A 20,285-nucleotide genomic window follows, 5' to 3' on the forward strand; every position below is an offset into this window, starting at 1 on the left:
TCAGGAAGCAGCTGGAGGACAAAGAATATTTGCCTGGTAAATTCGTTGGTTGTTGCTTCAGTTTGTGAAATTGCTCATAGTTTGGTCTTTTAGTGGAACACTTTTTGTTTGGGTTTTTTTCAGAATGATGTTTGGAGGTCTCTGCATACCAATCAAAATATGCTGCCTGTTTGGACTGAGAAATCGTATTCCTCTTCTTTTCTAAGGAGACTTTCACATGAACAATTTTGTGAAAGTCAGATGTTCCCCAGAGTGGCCACTGAAGACCTAAATCATACCTGGGAGACTTATGTCATCGGGAAAGATAGATACAAGAAGCCGGACTGTAATGAGAACACATACAGGAAGCAAGAATTTCCCTGGAAAAGAAGAAGATTTGAATTTAGCTGAACCTGTGAGAGCTGGCAATGGTTGGTAGAAATAAAATGCTTGTGTATCTCATATGTCAGGTCCCCAAATTGATGGTTGGCTGCCTCCAAACACAGACCCAGCAATGTGCACCCCAGGCAGGTGGAATACCAGAGAGAATGTTTTCTTTGAGAAACAAAAACAAACAAACAAAAAAAACCAACAACCTCTGAGGACAAAAACTGGAGACAGAAGGAGAACCTCATCCAGTTTTATTAGTGACCTGCCGTAAAGTTTGTCCAAATGGGCATTTCCCATAAAAACTGCAAAGTCACCAGTCTGTAGGCTGCCATGAACCACACGCTTAGAAGGTATCTGCCTGTGTTCTACCCTGTGATTCTCCTTCTTATGACAAATAACACTTCGAGACAGCACACCACAAAATGGTAACAAATGCAGCAAAAAGGGATGTAAAGAATTGCTTGATCCCACCCAGGATGCAAAACAAATGGGAACTGATAATAAAACCTGAGTGCCAAACTGAGAATAAATAACTGAGTAAGTCAACACAGAGAGTGGAGAGGGCAGACCTGTGCTGACTTACTGTGTCACTGTGGACTTGACAAGAGGCCAGCAGCAAGTCACAAGGGGTTCTACACCTGGGTGAAGACTGCGTCCATGGTGATAGTCAGTGCAAACAGTGTCTTTGTGGAACCTTCAAGAAAACAGGAAATAAATGAGGGTCACTCAAATGAAAACAAGCAAATGGTATTTATGCAGAGCTTGCTAAAGCAAGAGTTGCCCCCATCACTTGAATTTGGCAGAAACACAAATGAATGTAGAATACTGGGAAAGTCTAAGTGTGAAGTCTTCAGGTGTGCCCTAGCTGGAGGCTATTGGCATGCAGAGTCTGCAAGCAGGTTAACTAGAAGTGGGCAAGTCTATAAGATTGGTTAGGAATGAATATGTGGCCTTCTATGGTCAGTCCTAAGTTAGAAGTGGGGACAAGATTGGGGAAGCTGGAAATTATTGACCAGGTCCTGATTTGGGGTTGATGTTGAACAGATTGTGGTTGGACTCTTAGACTGGTCACTATAGAGGTTGTGTGTCAGAGTTTTATTTTGTATCTATGATCCAGCCATTGCCTGTTTGTATGTTCAGTCTTTCACTACTCACTGAGTTTTTTGAAGCTCAGATGTCGACTGCATTGCTGATGTTGTCCACAGCGTTGGTTGCTTCTCCAATCAGGGCGCGGATGACATCAGAATTTCACCAGATGGCTTAGTGATCACGACAGTGGCTTATCAAGGGAAAGAGCTATCAATGGTCAGCTGGGATGACAAGTCCTAGTTCTCAGCTTATAACAAGTCCTCAGGCTTGAGTTTGCAGTGACTCTTCAGATCCTGGAGGCAAGGACTAGCTGTAGAGAAACCTTAGAGTCCCAATAAAGATCTGGCAATCAGATTTTAGTTCTCATTGACTCCATGTCAAGAAAGGAGAAAAACTGAAAAGCTTAATTTGAGGCTATGTTTAGTAGATAGCCAGACATTGAAGGAAACTTGATGAACTGAATATCTGGTAAGGGTTGACAAGCTGCACGAGGTGAGACAATCCAGTCCAATTTAGAGGTAAATACCAAACTGATATTTCCATATGAAAGAGAAAGCCCAATTCCCAGACAAGACAAAGTTTGCTTATCTATCTAAATCACCTGAAATTTAGAAAGACGTGCAAAATAGCTCAAAGACAATGAATAGGACCAGAATCTGACATCCAGAAGAGTGTGCTATAGTTTCCCATTGAAACACAAAATGTCTCTCGGGTCTGCCTTCCCCTTTGGATCCAAGACAATCTCAAAGAAAGGTTACTCTTGATCACAGAGAAGGCTGGTCTCACTACATGTGGCCTGGTCAGCTACATACATGCAGCAAGAATGACAATTTCCCACATAAGTCTTAGATCTGCTTCGCTGGAACTTTCATGAAGAATGTCAGATTGACCTTTGCGCAGTCTCTTGAGGGTAGGGGCCAAGCCAAGAATCCACCATCATTGTTCACCTGCAGTACCCACAGACTTGGTGGGAATGGCTCTCTGCCTGAGGTCCCCAAAATAGCCTAAGATTCCCGAGCCTGCCAGAAGGAAAGCGACCTTCCTTGCTCACCTGTAAGGCTGGGACCCTAGAAAGCCAGTTACCAGGCCAGTCTTCCCAAGACAGACTTTGTAAGCATTGGCCCGTCAAGTCAACCTGAGTTCCTCAAAAGTGTCTGGTCATAGCTGATGAAATGAGCATCATTCTCAAATGCGACCTTGTAGGCAAAGCATAAGCAATGCTTCCAATTATGTCCTATTAACAAGGTGGACAGACTCTTATGAATCTGTGCAAATAGCTAGGTTGCCATGAAAATAAGAACACTCAGCAAGAGTTTCTGAATTTTGGAAAGGTGAGTCAGGGTAGAAAAGATACGTGTTTCCTTTCTGTTTACAAGAGCACAGTCTACTAAATTGTTGTGAGTGACAGATAGCTTACTAGAAAGCGGTTCCTTAAATCCAGAAAATAGAACATTAACTCATCGGCACTCTTCCAAAGTCTATACTCATCCATCATCAGTTCACTCATTCCTACGCAGTCAAACCTGTCTGACTCTCTCTCTTGGATTAGCTGTCTCATGACTCCATCTCCTTCTCAGTTAAAGTTCTGCAAATCCTGACTTCCAAAGTCCATATTCATCCATCATCAGTCCATTCATTCCTGTGTAACTAATTCTTCTTCCTCTTGATCTTGGGTCAGTAGTCTCATGAACACATCCTCTTTTCCACTAGAGGTTTGGAACTTCTGACTTGGTCTGCTGGTATGATTTCATAGTTGTTTAAGCAATGCCATCAGAAGCTTGTACACAAGAGTACAGCATAGTCCTTTTCCTTCAGGCTTTAAGACAGTTTTTCTGTGTTGAAGATGGAACCCTCTGCCCTATAGCTGATTGCACGTCATTTCATGGGAGCATCACAAGTAAAACAAAACACACAAACGAAACTATCTGTAAATGACAAAAGACTGAAAATGGCTATTGTTTACTTATTATTGGTATTTTTCAGACGGGAGTGATCTAAAGAGAATTCATTACAAGAATAATGTAATTGACAAGCATATCTGGCTGTTTCCATGGCATGCAAAACAAAGTCAATCCAAAACAACTTTAAACAAAATATCTATAAGCACAAAGATTTAAATCTATTTTCACATAAAGGTTGATATTACATCTAGTTTATGAAAATGGGTGAACATAATCTTTACAGAGAAAGTATTTTCAAGTATAATACATAAAAATCATGAGACATCAGATGCCATATATATCTAGCTCATTGTTAGAATATGCCAAGAATATATCAAGATTACCAAGTAAATTCAGTAAATCTGGAGTGGGTTTTAAACATCAGTAGATTAATAGAAGTAAATAGGTACATGTTGTAAATAGAAAACTACTGGCCTGGAATATACTAGGTTCAAATTAAAGAAATAAAGTTACAACCACGTTAATATTGTTTAAAAAGTATTTGAAATTATGACTCATAACACTTAGGCTGCTTTTGTCTCACAGGCAAAGCAACACCAGGACTTGGATACACAGAAACAAATCATGAACAGCAAAAACATTGACAATTCTCTAGAACCTTCTTTGTGATTTTCCAGGGACAAGTGTGATTTTCTCTGGGACAAGTGTAGGTGCTGACCATGCGAATCAAACTTTGAACTTGACTCACTTGGAGACTCCAGGCTCTGAATTCTGTGTGAACTGCCTGCATTTTTACTTGTTTGCTTCATTTTAGGTGCAGACCCCACCCGTGTGTGTAACCATAAACCCACATTTCCTGTTGACTTTTCTGTCAGTACAATATGTGATGAAGCTCGTCACGCTTCAAAAACCCCCTTCTGCCACCAGCGTCACCACCCGCCACCCCGCCTTCTTTCTACAGTCATCTTTTCCAGGTGTCTCTGTATTTAAAAGCTTTGCCTACCCATCCCTTCCCTGAGACGTTTCCAGCTTAGTCCGTGAGCATCTTCCTATGACGACGCTCTGCTCCTCTTACTGCAGTCGCCTCTTAATGAAGTCTTTCATACTAACGTCCAGCTTGCTTTTTTTCTCTTTGACAGTGCTGATGCGATGATTCTGATGTTGACGAGCCCTCGGACCCTGCTTTTTTCACCCAAGTATTAAGGCCATTTTATTAGACTCGGCGTCCTTTCCTGACTGAGGAAATCAGGCTCCACAGTGGTAAGTGATAGCTCCTAGCCCCGTTTTCTAAATTTTGTCTGTTGTAGCATGGTAAAAACTTGGTTTGATTTTTCCTTTATTTTGGTCTCTCTCTCTCTCTCTCTCTCTTTGTTTTTTTCTACTTCTCTGTTTTCTCCTTCTGCTATTTGGAGTGTCCTTGAAGGTTTACTTTCTCCCTGGAAGTTATCCCTGGGTTAAAGTCCAAAGATCTTAGCACCCACAGGTGTTCCTTTCATTATCATGGGAGATTGTCATTCTAATTATTGTCCTTCAGATCTCTTCATTGTGGGGTATGCGCTCCATCATTATGGTAGTAATTCCACCCAGTTTCTCCAAAAATGGCAAACTTTTACTGAAGACCACTGAGAATATCAGTGGCCTCTTTGGAAAACTTAGGACCTTCCTATATTGGCTCATTCTGAGTGGAGCTCTTGAATCCCTGATTCCAAGACCTCATCCCCCAAGTAGATTTCTGTTTTTGACAAATAGACTATTGTTTCTCTCAAAGACCATTTTCCTTCCACAACACCTTCTAAGACCTATCTCTCCCCATCACCCACCCCGCAATTTCTCCTTCCTCCTGTTTCCCCTCCTTTGACCTTTGCTTCAGCTCCCTGGAATCCATTAGTCTCCCCCCTCAAGACTTCTGCATCCTGCGTCCTCTGTCCAGCCCTGCCAGACCTTTTCTTTCTCACTCCAACCCCTTTACTCCCTGTAGTCACTCGAGATTTAAGTCCCTCTACCATTCTTGGGACTCTGGAGGACCTCGGGGCTGCCAAGAGTGACAGCCTGAGGTGCAAAAAGCCATTAGAAACAGACTGGAGGTTTTCTCCATTCAAGTGGACTTTGGAGACACCAAATGGCCGCTTGGTCCGTCCTCCCACCCTCTCCTGAAATTCAGTCTACAGTCTCCAGAGGATTACACATCAGGACGAAGGACATGTCAAAGGTCTCCTCCACAAATACTGGTAAAGAGGCTTCAGCCCTCATAGTGAGGAATTTACTTCAATTAGCTACCTCTACCAGCAATGCAATCTTTGTAAAATATAAAAGTGAGGTAAAGACAAGAGTTAACTCTTTTATATGAACCAGGGAGTTTTGTATTTTTGTTTATGCCTGAATCATGGCTAAAATTTAAAAATTAAAACTATAAACTTTCTATTTGTGTCTTTCTGTATGTGTATATATGTAAGTATGTATGTGTGTGTATAATGCATGTGTAAAATTTTCTTACCTACGAGTTGTATTACCACATTAAACGCTAAACTCCTTTTGTATTGGTTACGAGATAAATAAGAGCCAATATAATTTTAAATATTCCTAAAATTCCCAGAAATTAAAGAGATTAAATTCCTAATATACTCAATGTGTGTGTGGGGGGGGTATTCTTGTATAAACTCACCAAAATGTTTTAAAAATTCAAGCCCATATGATATAGGTAAGTTGTTGGCAAATGAGACGATTATGCTGTTGCTGGGTTAATAAATACGTCTATGTCTTCTGAGTTATCAACCTTGCAAAAATACATTTTTATTATAATCGGATATGTTTTTCTTAAAATTAAATAGGTTTACTGAACCTCTCTGATTTATAATCTAGATATGTTATGGCTTTATTCTAATTATATGTTTGACATAGTTATGGCATATTATGTTTCAGGATTATTACATCTGCTTTTTTCCCCTGTAAATATGCTCCTGCACTTTCATTAATTAGATGTAATATCCACGGTTCTTTGAAAGTAGGATTAACCATTATGTTTATGCATATTTTATCTAAAACCTTTTCAATTCACTTTCACTGTCACATAAATAATCAAATTTCCTTATCAATGGTATTATTTTTATAGTGAACTGTCATCAAATTTTTCACTTTTGAAAATTATCAAAAATCCATTAACCCTGGCCATTTTAAGTCTTTCATCATCTACAGATAGGTTTGTGTTTTCCTCTGATGCTTCGCAAGCAGTGATGCCAGGTCAGCTACTGAGTCAGTCCTTTTTGTCTTCAACCAAAAGGACTGTCTCAAAGACCCATGGAAAAGGACTATGCCAGGTACTCTTGGGCAACGGCTTCTGGTGGCATTGCTAAAATAACTTTGGGACCATACTGGTGGGCTAAGTCAAGATTTCCAGAACTTTAACTGAGAAGGAGATGGATTCATGAGACAGCTAATCCAAGAGAGAGTCAGACAGATTTGACTGCGTAGGAATGAGTGAACTGATGATGCGTGAGTATAGACCTTGGAAGAGTGCCGATGCGTTAATGTTCTATTTTCTGGATTTAAGGAACCGCTTTCTAGTAAGCTATCTATCACTCACAACAATTTAGTAGATTGTGCTCTTGTAAACAGAAAGGAAACACGTATCTTTTCTACCCTGACTCACCTTTCCAAAATTCAGAAACTCTTGCTGAGTGTTCTTATTTTCATGGCAACCTAGCTATGTGCACAGATTCATAAGAGTCTGTCCACCTTGTTAATAGGACATAATTGGAAGCATTGCTTATGCTTTGCCTACAAGGTCGCATTTGAGAATGATGCTCATTTCATCAGCTATGACCAGACACTTTTGAGGAACTCAGGTTGACTTGATGGGCCAATGCTTACAAAGTCTGTCTTGGGAAGACTGGCCTGGTAACTGGCTTTCTAGGGTTCCCAGCCTTACAGGTGAGCAAGGAAGGTCGCTTTCCTTCTGGCAGGCTCGAGAATCTTAGGCTATTTTGGGGACCTCAGGCAGAGAGCAATTCCCACCAAGTCTGTGGGTACTGCAGGTGAACAATGATGGTGGATTCTTGGCTTGGCCCCTACCCTCAAGAGACTGCGCAAAGGTCAATCTGACATTCTTCATGAAAGTTCCAGCGAAGCAGATCTAAGACTTATGTGGGAAATTGTCATTCTTGCTGCATGTATGTAGCTGACCAGGCCACATGTAGTGAGACCAGCCTTCTCTGTGATCAAGAGTAACCTTTCTTTGAGATTGTCTTGGATCCAAAGGGGAAGGCAGACCCGAGAGACATTTTGTGTTTCAATGGGAAACTATAGCACACTCTTCTGGATGTCAGATTCTGGTCCTATTCATTGTCTTTGAGCTATTTTGCACGTCTTTCTAAATTTCAGGTGATTTAGATAGATAAGCAAACTTTGTCTTGTCTGGGAATTGGGCTTTCTCTTTCATATGGAAATATCAGTTTGGTATTTACCTCTAAATTGGACTGGATTGTCTCACCTCGTGCAGCTTGCCAACCCTTACCAGGTATTCAGTTCATCAAGTTTCCTTCAATGTCTGGCTATCAACTAACCATAGCCTCATTTTCTCTGAGCTATTTTGTACCTCTCTGTAAATTGCAGGTAACCCATCTATATACAAACTCTGCCCTTTCTGCTAGATGCTTCATTGGTTTCCTCCCCCACTGTGGATAAACTAGTTTTGATACCTATTTATAAATTGGATTTGGATCTGTTATTTTGCACAAATTGTCAATGCTTATCAAATTTTTCAATTCTTTCAGTTTCCTTTAATATCTTGCCACAACTTTCCAAATTAACCTGTCTAATTTTTCTCCCTTTCTCTTGACTTGAAGTCACTGAGATCTAAAACTTGACTGCCCAGATCCTTATTAGGACTCTAGATTGCTTTGTAGTTGGCTCTTTCCCCTAGGATCTGAAGAAACACTGCAGGCTAAAGCCTGACACCTTGTTATAAATTCAGAAGGACTCATCAGGGCAGCAGACTATGCATCGGCCGATTTCTCCCTTGACAAGGTGCTGTCTGGGTCACTAAGGAGGTCTGGTGAAATGCTCAGGCTGTGCCTGACCTCAAGAAGTCAACTCAGACTCTGGGCAACATAATTAAGAGCCTAATATGACTCAAAAATCTGTGCTTCCAAGTTAAATGGTTTTGTCCACCAACCTCTTGAAATTCCCTGGACTGGATACCCTGAGGATTCAACTTCTGACTCTTTATTACTTCCCTTTGTGCTAACATTTCTCTTTTTATTTTATTTTAGGAATCCCACTTTGAAGATGCCTGATTGAAAGGACATTGAAACAGCTGGCCCTTGCCAGCACAGCAAACACATTGTTCAATGAGTCCTATAGGGACATCAATGAGAAAATGCTGACCTGGAGGGCTGTTTCACTCCGCCATCCCTTTTGGGAGTCTTTATCTCTGTATTGTTCCAGGACAGTCTCTCTTAGTCTGCCTTGAACAAGAAGAGGGATGGCGAAGACTGACTAAACTTTGTGCTGAACACAACCATCGACAGCTTTGCTGAGGACTCTGGCCCCCTCAACTCTGCCTGCACTTCCTGCACCCCCTCTCTTTTGATCCATATCAGGTGCAGAGTCCCAACCCCTTGCGCCTAACCACCCACCAACTCTCCTGCCTCGACTTTCCTTAGTACAGTATTTTATACAATTCAGGTTTAAGGGTTCCTCCCTCAAACCAGCTTTTAGCATTGCCTTTCTCTTCTGCTTTCCATAGGCATCTATCCCAGGTCTCTGCATATAGAAACCTTGCTTGTCCGCCTTTTGCCTGAAAGTTCTCTGACTTAGGCTTGGAGCATCTCCTTGTTGGAAAAGTCTTGCTTAATAACGTCTTTCCTTACTCAAGTCTAGATTTACGTTGTTTTCCTTGACAATGCAAGATCGTATGTAGGATTTGATTCTTGGAAAGTAAAATACAAAACGTTGTCAGGACGCCTGAACATTTGGTTAAATAGCATCATGGACTTCTAAAAAACAATATCTGGTTATCTATATAACCAAAATAATAAAAAATTTTAAAAGTAGACATAGGCAGTAGCATGATTAGAAAAAAACTCAGCTCTCTTATGTAGCCCACAGAATCCCTTATAATTAAAAAATATCTCTATTATAAAAAAAAATAAAACATTTAAATAAAAAGAAAAATATAATAAAAAAAGAAAAATCTTTTACAAACTCTTATTAAGACCGATAATCCAAGAAAAATTTGTCATTTAATAGAGAGAAAACAAAATTCTAGTTTTGAAACTAACACTCTTATTAAAAATCTTATAAAGAAACTCATTAAACCTAAGCCAGATTTGACTATAAGAAATAAAATTTCCTTTCCATGAACGACCTACAACATTCCCTATCCAGGCAGGTTTTGTCATATACTTTTCTCTTTCTCATTCTGGGACAACTAGTTATTTTACTGCAGAACAAAACTACTCTCCTCTTAACAAAATCCTGCAGACTTTTTCCTCTTTGCTACTATTGCTCCTATTAGAATCTCATTCACATATATGGATTATACTTTTATAACTACAGTAACTTCAGTTGTATAGAGAAAACCAGGAGGTGGCATAAAAAATGTTATGCACTGGACACTTTAATAAGACAGATCTTATTAAAGCTACTGCAGGAGAGAAAAGAGTCTTCAATAAAGAACTGAGCTCAATTTCGAATACAGCAAAGACAGCTGGAGATGTACAGCCAAGGAACAGAGTGAGGGAGAAACTGGACGGAAAATTACTACGAGGAACTTGATAGGTTATCAAGGGTAGGGGGATTTTTGCTAAACTGGTTTAACAGGATTCTTACCAATACCCCGTTTCTCCGAAAATAAGACCTCGCTAGACAATCAGCTCTAATGCATCTTTTGGAGAAAAATTAATATAAGACCCGGTCATTATATTATATTATATTATATTATACCTGGTCTTATAGTAAAATAAGACCAGGTGTTATATTAATTTTTGCTCCAAAAGATGCATTAGAGCTGATTGTCCGTCTAGGTCTTATTTTCAGGGAAATACAATAGCAGACTAGATATGTAGGGCAGAGACAGGAACTGAATCAGATATGGGGGTGGGGTCTAAATTAACTGGCTTAGAAGGATTCTCTGCTAAAACTGGGTTTAGCGGGCTAAGGTCGAGACCTAGACTACAAGAAAGTTCACAAGAGCCTAACTAAAATTTGATCAAGGAGGAAGCCTCTGTCGATAGAAAAATGTAAACTGTCTTTCATACACCAATACTTTCTAACAGACTAGCAGAGATTATAAATATATGTCATATAACTTTCGATAGCTATAAATATCCTTTATAGTACAACTTCTTAACGTGGCAAAAATAAACACATCCCTTAACAGACCCAAATATATATCCTCTCTGTATTATATAAAAATAGGAGGCAAAAAGTGTGTAAAAATTAAATGAGATTTTGTAATTAATGCTTCAATATTTTATCTTACTTAACTACGTTCTAAGTATCTAATGAATTAACTCAATTTACGATTAGCCCACTGTTTTCAGTTAACGAAAGATTTTAGAAACTGTCTTCAAGCTCACATACTATAAAACAATTACTTTTGAAATAAAGTTTATCAGAATAATGAGTTAATTTAACAAAGTACAAATTTTCATTTTTTTACCATGTTAAAAATATAGTAACTGTAATGATAGCTTACTAAATCAGCAAATCTTTATAAGTTGAGAAAGAAGGTACCCAAGCAGAATAAAAATATGTGTTTGTATGATAAATATACGCTTGTATGAACATAAAAATATGTGCTTAATGATAACTCAGAAGGTATAACTGTTTTTATTAAACCAACAATATTAGTCTCATTTGCCAAAATTACCTAGATTATGTAAATTTGAATTCTTAGAACTTTTGAGTTAGTGGCTGTAAGAATATATTTTTAGCACATTGAAAGTATTAAAAAAAAAGAAGAAAGTATTAGAAGTTCAATTTCTTCAATATTTGGGAATTTTAGCAATATTCCATTTGTGTAATACATAATTTAGCTCTAAGTCAATCAGAATAGTACACATTACATTTTTGATAATCTAATTTAGTAATACTACCTGAAAATATGAAAATATTACATACCACAGACACATAAACATACATACAGACATAGAGAACTTATAGCTTCAAGTCTAAAATTTTAGCCTATAGGTTAGGTCAGGCATAAACCTAGAAATACAAAATTCACTTTTCATATAAAAAGAGCTCTTGTCTTCCCAGTGGGTCTTACTTGATTTGCATTAAAAATAGGGGAAAATAGATAAACAAAGAGAAAAGAATAATAAATTTGATTTTCTGTCATCCTCTACCCAACAGACATAACATATCTATAAATCATTTCATTCATGTATAGAGATTAACAAACAGTCAGACTATTTAAAAATAATCCAGTACCAAAACTCAACTAACTATTCAAAAAAACCAAAATCAAATTCTTACCATGCTACCAACAGACAAGAGGCTGGAACATAGGACTAGGATTAAAACTCACCTTTAGTTCCTGGATTTCCAATTGGGAATGGAGCACAAAAAGCTCCAAATGGCCTGTTATTACCTGGCTGGAGCAGACTTGAATCTGAAGGCAAGTTATGATCCTGAGTCAGAGCACCAAACTGTCAAAGACAAAAAACAGACAAGCTAGGAGACAGATATTATTGAGACTATTGCAATAGGGAACTCAGCCCAATCTGAAGACTTTCAGAACTGCTTCTGCTTTTATAGGGCAAATTAGTGGTTTGGGGGCAGGGTGTACCGCTGGGCGGGGAGTTATATTTCCAGCCACAAGTCATCAGAACAGGAAGTGGTTTTGGAGCTGGGCTGAGAGATTTGACATTTCTATCTCAGCTAATCTCAGCTAATCAACTATTAGACAAAGAACAGAAAGCTGAAGTGTCTATGTTTTCCTTTGTCAGCAGATCCAGGCCAAAGGGGAAAGTCTGTTTAGTTTTCGTTTTTTGTGTGTGTGTTGTTGTTGTTGTTGTTTAAGATTTTGATTAAAATATAGCTAACATAATTATTATATTAGTTTCATGTGTACACGATAATTATTCAACAATTATATACATAAAGAAGTGATCACCATAAGTCTAACAACCATCTGACACTGTACCACTCTATCACAACATTTTTTACTATATTCCTTATGTTGTACATTGTATTCCCCATGACTTATTTGATTTATACCTGGAAACTTGGACCTCGTATTTCCCTTCACCTTATCCCCCCCTTTTTTAATTTTTCAATTACAGTTAACATTCAATATTATTTTATATTAATTTCAGATGTACTGCATAGTGGTTAGACATTTATATAATTTAAGAAGTGATTCCCCCTGACTAGTCGAGTACTCACCTGACACTATACATAGTTATTACCATATTATTGACTATATTCCATGTGCTTTACTTTACATCCCCGTGACTACTTTCTAACTACCAATTTGTACTTCTTAATGCCCTCACCCTTTTTTACCCTGTCCCCCAACCCCCTTCCTATCTATCACCCCAACAAACCTAGTATCCATCTGACACCATACATAGTTATTACAAGATTATTGACTATATTCCTTATGCTATACCCTACATCCCCATAACTACTTTGTAACAACCGATTTATACTTCATCGTTCATCTTTGTCTGTAATCTTTGGAATTCTAATTATGATGTGTCTTGTTGTGGGCCAGTTTGGGTTCATCTTGTTTGGGACTCTGTGCTTCCTGGACTTCAACGTCTATTTCCCTTGCCAGGTTTGGGACGTTTTCAGTCATTATGTCTTCAAAAAGATTTCCAGTTCCTTGCTCTCTCTCTTCTCCATCTGGTACCCGTATGAGGCAAATGTTGGTATGCTTGATGTTGTTCCAGAGGCCCCTTAAACTCTCCTCATTTTGGGGGGTTCCTTTTTCTTTTTGCTGTTCTGACTGGGTGTTTTGTGCTATCTTATCTTCTAAATCACTGATTCAATCCTGTTCTTCATCTAATCTACTGTTGATTCCCTCTTATATATTCTTCATTTCAGTTTTTGTAGTCTTTATTTCTGACTGGTTCTTTTTAATGTTTTCTGTCTCCATTTTTATGTTTCCAATCTTTTTGTTAAAATTCTGCTTAATATCGTTGAGCATCCTTATAACCAGTGTTTTGAACTCTGCATATGATAGATTGCTTGTCTCCATTTTGTTTATTTCTTTTTCTGGAGATTTGTTCTGATCATTTATTTGGGAAATGTTTCTTTGTCTCTCCATTTTGGCTGCCTTCCTATGTTTGTTTCTATGTAGGGCTGCTATGCCTCCTGGTCTTAGTAAGTGGCCTTATATAATAAGTGTTCTGTGGGACCCAGTGGTGCAGTCTCCTCGGTCACCAGAGCCGTGTCCTATAGATATGTCCCTTGTGTGAGTTGTCTGTCCCCTTCTTTTGCAGCTGAGACTTGATTGCTGTTTGTACTTCAATAGGAGGGATTGATCCTCAGGCTTGTTGATTGTGAGGACTGGGTATGACTACAGGGGGAGAACTGTTGTGCAGTATCTGACCCTACAGAGCAGGGTTCACTTTAGCGGGGCTCTGGTGCCTGCCCCGTCTGCCCTTTGGGTGTGTCATCCTTGGAGGTGGCCAGGTGATGCTCCGACCCAGTCCATCTGGCCACTGGGACTTCCAGCACCAGGGCCTCCTGGGAGGGGTCCCACTGCAGGCCAAGTTCAGCAGCAGTCTGTGCCCTGCCCAGGGCCACTTGGCATGAGGTGCAAAACAATCCAGAGATGGCCACTGCCCTCGCTGTGTTTGGAGGTGCGTGGAGATGCCAAGCGGCAAACCAAGGCTAGCTGTCGCTAGTGCCAGTCTTAGGGGGGCTCAGCCAGAGGTACAGGACATGCCGAAGCCAGATGCTGCTTGTTTGGATTTTGAGAACCTTTGAGAGATTTTAGGAAAGTCTGCCACATGAGCCAATGCAGGTAGTTTATATGGAAAAGCCACTGAAAGCAGCTTAGGTGTGTCCAAAAATTGGGTGGGGCATGCTCTCAGGGAATCAATAGGATGGGGCAAATGAAAGGTGATAGCCAGTTGGGTGGAGACTCAGATTGGCATTTGCATACATCTGCACGCTTGAGGGGAAAGGCTAAACAAAGAAACAATGACTTCTGCCAGTTCCTCTGTCTGGGAGAAGCAGCCCCTCCAGCCCTCACCCTGAAGCTAGACAACTCAATTCCTCCCTGTATGTTCCTGGTGCCTTTCAAGATGCTACCCCAGCACTGCAGCTCAGAGCCAGTGACTCCATCAGCAAGTAAGTCTGTGTGCGGTCTGTTTAAGAGGGACACCTGGGACTCACTCAGCCACAATGTTTGCTGGTTTTTATAGCCAGAAGTTATGGGGACCTCTCTCCCCACCACTGAAACCCTGGACTGGGGAGTAGCTGGGACCCCTCACTACTCGGTGGGGGGATCTCCTCAGCCAACATATCCCTCACGATTTTTTAAAATTTATTTTATTAGTTTCAAGTGTACAAAGCAATGTATAGTTAGACATTTAAAGCCCTCATAAAGTGATAACCCACCCCCCCAAGATACTACCCCTCTGACATCTTATATAGCTGTTACAATACCATCAACTGTCTTCCCTATGTAGCACCCCACATCCCGTGACTATATATACCTATACATTTAGTTATAGTTGACATTCAGTATTATTCTACTTCAGCTTCAGGTGTATAACCCATTGGTCAGTCACCTACACAGTCTATGACGTGATCCCCCTGATAAGTCCAGTGCCCATCTGGCACCTTACATGATCTTTACAACGTTGTTAATTATATTCCCCATACTGTATTAACTATCAATTTGTATTTCTTAATATCTTCACCATTTTTACCCTGCCCCCAACTCCATTCCCATCTATCACCCTGATAGATCTAGTACCTATCTGGCACCATACCTAGTTAATACAATATTATTCACTATATTCCTTATACTATATGCTACATCCCTATGACTACTGTGTAACAACCAATTTGTACTACTTAATCCCTTCCCCTTTCACCCATCCTTACCCCACTCCTATCTTAAAGAAGTCCCTCTAAGATTCCTTGTAGTAATGGTTTGGTGGTGATGAACTCCTTTATCTTTTTCTTGTCTGGGAAGCTCATTATTTGTCCCAGACAAGCAATCTTCGTTGTATGTTATTGCTTTTCATCACTTGGAATATTTCCTGCCACTCCCTTCTTGCCTGCAAAGTTTCTGTTCAGAAATCACCTGACAGTCTTATGGGAGCTTCTTTGTAGGTAACTAATTGCCTCTCTTTTGCTGCTTTTAGGATTCTCTCTTTGTTTTTAACCTTTGGCATTTTAATTTTGATGTGTCTTAGTGTTGGCCTCTTTGGGCTTATCTTGTTTGGGACTCTCTGTGCTTCCTGGACTTGGATCTCTATTTCCATCACCAGGTTATGGAAGTTTCTGTCATTATTTCTTCAGATAGGTTTTCAATTCCTTGCTCTCTCTCTCTTCTCTTTCTGGTACCCCTACAATGTGAATATTGGTACACTTGATATTGTCTGGAAGGCCCTTAAATTCTCCTTAATTTTTTGGATTTTTTTTTTTTTTGCTGTTCTGGTTGGGTGCTGTCTGCTGCCTTATCTTCTACATAAATGGTTGGATCCTCTGCTTCATCTAATCTACTGTTGATTCCCTGTAATATATTCTTCATTTCCCTTATTGTATCCTTTGTTTCTGACTGGTTCTTTTTCATGGTTTCCATCTCCATTTTTATGTTTCCTGTCTCTTTGTTGAAGTTCTCCCTGAGATCATTGAACATTCTTATAACCAGTGTTTGGAACTCTGTGTCTGATAGATTGCTTATCTCCATTTTGCTAAGTTCTTTTTCTGGATCTTTGTTCTGTTCTTTTATTTGGGACATATTTCTTTGTCTCCCTATTGTGGCTGCCTCCCTGTGTTTGTTTCCATGTATTAGGTAGGGCTGCTATGTCTTCTGGTCTTAGTAGAGTGGCCTTATGTAGTAGGTGTACTGTGGGGCTCAGTGGCGCAATCTTTCTGGTCACCTGAGCCACACTCCAGGTCCGTCCCTTGTGGGGGTTGTGTGTGCCCTCCTCTTGTAGTTGAGCCTTGGTTGATAACTGCACATCAATGTAAGGGACTGACCCTTGGGCTCACTGGCTGTAAGGACTGGCCTTGACTACAGTAGATGAATTGTGCAGGGGCTGATCCTACAGAGCAGGATCTGCTTCAGCAGGACTCTGGTGCCTGCCCAATATGCTCCTTGGGTGTATGGTACTTGGAGACCACTAGGTGATGCTCCAGCTCATTTTGAAGCTGGCCACTGGGGGCTCCAGCCCCAGGACCACCTTGGAGGGAGCCACAGGTCTACTTCACCCACAGCCCATGCCCCACCCAGGGCCACCCAGCAGGAGCCAGAAAGAAATCCGCCGATGGCTGCTTCCTGTGCTGTGCTTGGAAGCACCTTGAGAGGCCAAACCACAAACCAAGGCCGGCTGCCGCTAGTGCCAGCTTAGGGCTGCTCAGCTAGAGGTACAGGACACCCTCAAGCTAGATGCTGCTTGTTTGGATTCTGTGAACCTTTGAGAGTCAAGGTAGGTCTGAAGCTTGAGCCAAGGCAGGCAGTCAGCATGAAAAGGCCACTGACTGCAGCCTGGCTGTGCCCAAAAGTTGGGCCAGGTCTCAAATCATCAGGGCATGGTGAATGAATGGCAGAGACTCAGAAATAGTGGCTACCTGTGTTCATAGGCCAGGAAGGGGGAAGGCTCAACAAAGAAACAATGGTCTCCGCCAGCTCCCCGATCCAGGAGAAAGCCACCTCACCAGCCCAGGTCCCAAGCCAGACAACTCAATTCACCACCATTTGTCCCTGCTGCCTTTCCAGCTGCTGCCCCAGTGCTGGAGCTCAGAGTGAATGATACTGTTGGTGGGTAAGTCTATGCACAGTCTCTTTAAGAGGAGGACCTGGGGGTGGTAACCTCACTGTCTCATTCAGTCACAATCTCCCCTGGTTTTCACAAGCAGAAATTATGGGGACTTCTATCCCCAGACTGGAACCCTAGGCTCGGGTGGGACTGGGATCTCTTGCTCCTCTAGGGGATGGGGGCGGGACCCCCACAGCTGAAATAGCCCTCACGATCTTTAATGCTCACATGTGGGTGTGGGAGCAGCCCGTTCTGAGTCTCTGACCTTCCTACCAGTCTGAAGGTGACTTCTTCTGTACACCCTTTGTTGAAAGGCTTCAGTTCAGCTTGATTTTAGGTGATTCTCAATAATAGTTTTTGTAGATTAGTTGTAATTTTGACATGGTTGTGAGAGAAGGTAAACACAGTGTTTACCTACTGTGCCATCTTATTTGTCTCTCACCTCTCACGATTTTTTTTTAATTTATTGGGGTGACAATTGTTAGTAAACCTCTCACGATTTTTAATGGTGTGAGACCAGCCTGTTCCACATCTCTAGACTGCCCGTCCTTCCAGTCTTGAGGTGGTTTCTTCTGTTTGTCCATATTTGAAGGGCTTCAGTTCAGCTAGACTTCAGGCGATTCTCAATAATGGTTGTTCTGTGGTTTAGTTGCAATTGACATGGTCCTGAGAGGAGGTGAGCACAACAGCATTTATCTACTTCGCCATCTTGACTTGAAATTCAATTTTAGTTTGGTCACATGTGAACAAAGATCTTTTAAGAAACAGTTTCAAGCAGAAGTGACAACAAAAGAAATAAACTCATCTCGTCTAGTCTCTAGTCATGAGTCTAGACTAGATTCTGGTCTAGTCTCTAGTTATCTAGTGCTGAATCTAGGCTAAATCATGTCTCTTTCCTCAGCCCAGCTGGCTCTTCTGTATGGGAAAGAGCCTATACCCCCCAACCTCCTTACATGTAGCCTCTCTTCTGCCCCAATTAATATATCCATCCACATCTCTCCATTTCCTCTGATGCTGGCCCAATCACTATATTACGGGATCCCTTCAAGGCCACTGCACTGCCTTCATAAATGTCTCCTTCCTTCCAGTCTTCTTTCTCACAATTTAGTTTCCATGGAGCAGAGTGAATGAACTACAATGAGAATCTGATTTTGCTACTAATCTGTTCAAAATTTTCAATCTTGCCTTGGTACCCTTCAAAAACAGTCTTACTACATAGCATAACATTCAAGCCCTCATGTTTGGGCTTGCCTCCTTTGTGTTGCTCACCCTTAGGAGACTGCCATCCAGCTATATGTATCCACTTGCATTTCCTCCATGTCTAGACGCTTGTGTTATTGTTCTGCCTCTAATGCCCTCTTGCCATCTAGCTAAGTCATCATCAATGTGTGTGTAATGAAGTTTAGATAATACCTGGTTTTGTCCCTTGCCTCACCTCCCCCCTCAACCCCTCCACATCTGAATGGGCTGAAACTACTCTATTCCATATTCTTTTCTTTTATAGCACTTACCACACCACTTGGAAAATCTGTAGCGATTTCCAGAGATAGGTATTATTATTATCTCTGTTTCATAGATACAGAAATTAAGGCTCAGAGAGGGTGAGTCACTTTTAAAAGAGCATACAGCTAGTAAGCAGAGAAGCTGAGATTATGCACAGGAAAGAGCCCCAGCCTGCTACTTGAAGACAGCTAAGTTGTACTCCCGCCCTGGTCTTCTCAGCCAAGGGCTGAAAAGTGAACCACAAACTCTTCAGTCCTGAATTTCTTCATTTATTGAGGAGAACCCCTGATGCCCACACTGTTTATTTCCAACTATCTACCCATCCATTTGTCTGTCTTAGAGTATTTAACGTTCACTGTTTTATATTTTGTATGTAAGATAGTCACTCTTAAAGCTCTCAAAGAGCAGAAAGCATGTCACCTTCATCTTCATATCCAGAGTTCCCAGGCCACTATTCTAATATAGCAACTCATTTAGTCCTCACAACACAGTAAGGAAGGTTTAACTTTAATCCTCACTTATTTCACTCTTCACCAGTTTACGGTCCTGATCACAATTATATTAATGACGTCAGATGGATCTGAAACCAGGTTGTCTGGCTCCAGAATCCATGCTCTTAATTTCTATACTATATAAGAAAGTAATTTGGTTTTCTTCTTGAATCCAGGTCTAGTTTCAGAATGGATTTTTATATATATTTTTATCTCCTATTTCTCTGACTCTTTCACTCTTGCTTTTGGTCTATGATCTGCATTTATTTCTGGAAAATAAAATAATTTTCATTGCACTCTAAAAATTCCAGATATTAAATCTCATGTGTACATTAATATTAATTTATCATTGCTATTTCTTAAAAGCACCATTAAAAGAGAAAAGTCTTCCTCTCAGTTTCAAGTTTTACAACCTTAAACATGAAGAGTAACTGAACTCGCCACTCCAAAATATACCAATTTGGCAAAAGGATTACTTTAGACTGAAGGCAGGAAAAAAGGAGCTGACAAAAAAATGCTCTCTGTCCTCCCCCTAGGAATCTAAAAGCAGTACATTAAATGACAAGTGTGTCCCCTCTATCAGGAAGGACAAAAGTTAATCACCTGAGACAACTGTAGACCTCTATCAGCCTGCAGGTGGCACCAGAAATAGCGACATCACAAACTTGACTAACTAACCTTCACTTACCATTAGTTTTGGTGACCAGAAAACAGCTTTTCGGAGTAGCTGCTTATGTCGGCATTTTACTATATAACTGTTCACACCGAGTCTGGACATTTAGATAAGGACCTGAGCTTCGGATTCCCACCCCAAGTTCTCGCTTTGCTTTTTCCGAGCACCTTTTAAAATAATCACTTAGAGCTGAGCTCACAAAACATCAGTGACCTCCACCCCAACCACCTTATAAGTAATAGGGGCTCGCTCTCTTGCTCTCTATGTCCTGCGTGTCTGTGACCTGAGACAAAGGATTGCCCTTCCC

At 40.6% G+C, this 20,285-nt stretch overlaps 1 protein-coding gene and 1 long non-coding RNA gene across 14 annotated transcripts in view; one reads left to right on the forward strand and one right to left on the reverse strand.

Annotated features, from left to right (window-relative positions):
* Positions 1-278: 278 nt before the first annotated feature.
* Positions 279-3,706, reverse strand: LOC141567888 (uncharacterized). The gene is made up of 3 exons (XR_012490868.2): positions 1,525-3,706; positions 953-1,063; positions 279-359 (listed from the first exon to the last, which is right to left on the reverse strand). It is a non-coding gene; the product is annotated as an uncharacterized LOC141567888 (long non-coding RNA).
* Positions 3,707-4,210: 504 nt separating this feature from the next.
* Positions 4,211-20,285, forward strand: part of LOC109443351 (uncharacterized) — a 196,040-nt gene continuing 179,965 nt past the window's right edge. For 9 of the 13 annotated variants that reach the window (XR_012490835.2, XR_012490843.2, XR_012490834.2 and 6 more), the window contains exons 1-2: positions 4,351-16,981; positions 17,136-17,317. The gene's annotated coding sequence lies outside the window, so the exon portion shown is untranslated. Of the gene's footprint in view, positions 16,982-17,135; positions 17,318-20,285 lie in introns of all 13 variants that reach the window. The other 4 variants (XR_012490850.2, XR_012490849.2, XR_012490847.2 and 1 more) reach the window with 4 other exon arrangements.

This window comes from Rhinolophus sinicus, chromosome 6 (genome assembly GCF_057876585.1).
Source record: "Rhinolophus sinicus isolate RSI-liver-muscle chromosome 6, RSI-T2T, whole genome shotgun sequence".
In the NCBI taxonomy this organism is placed as follows: Eukaryota; Metazoa; Chordata; class Mammalia; order Chiroptera; family Rhinolophidae; genus Rhinolophus; species Rhinolophus sinicus.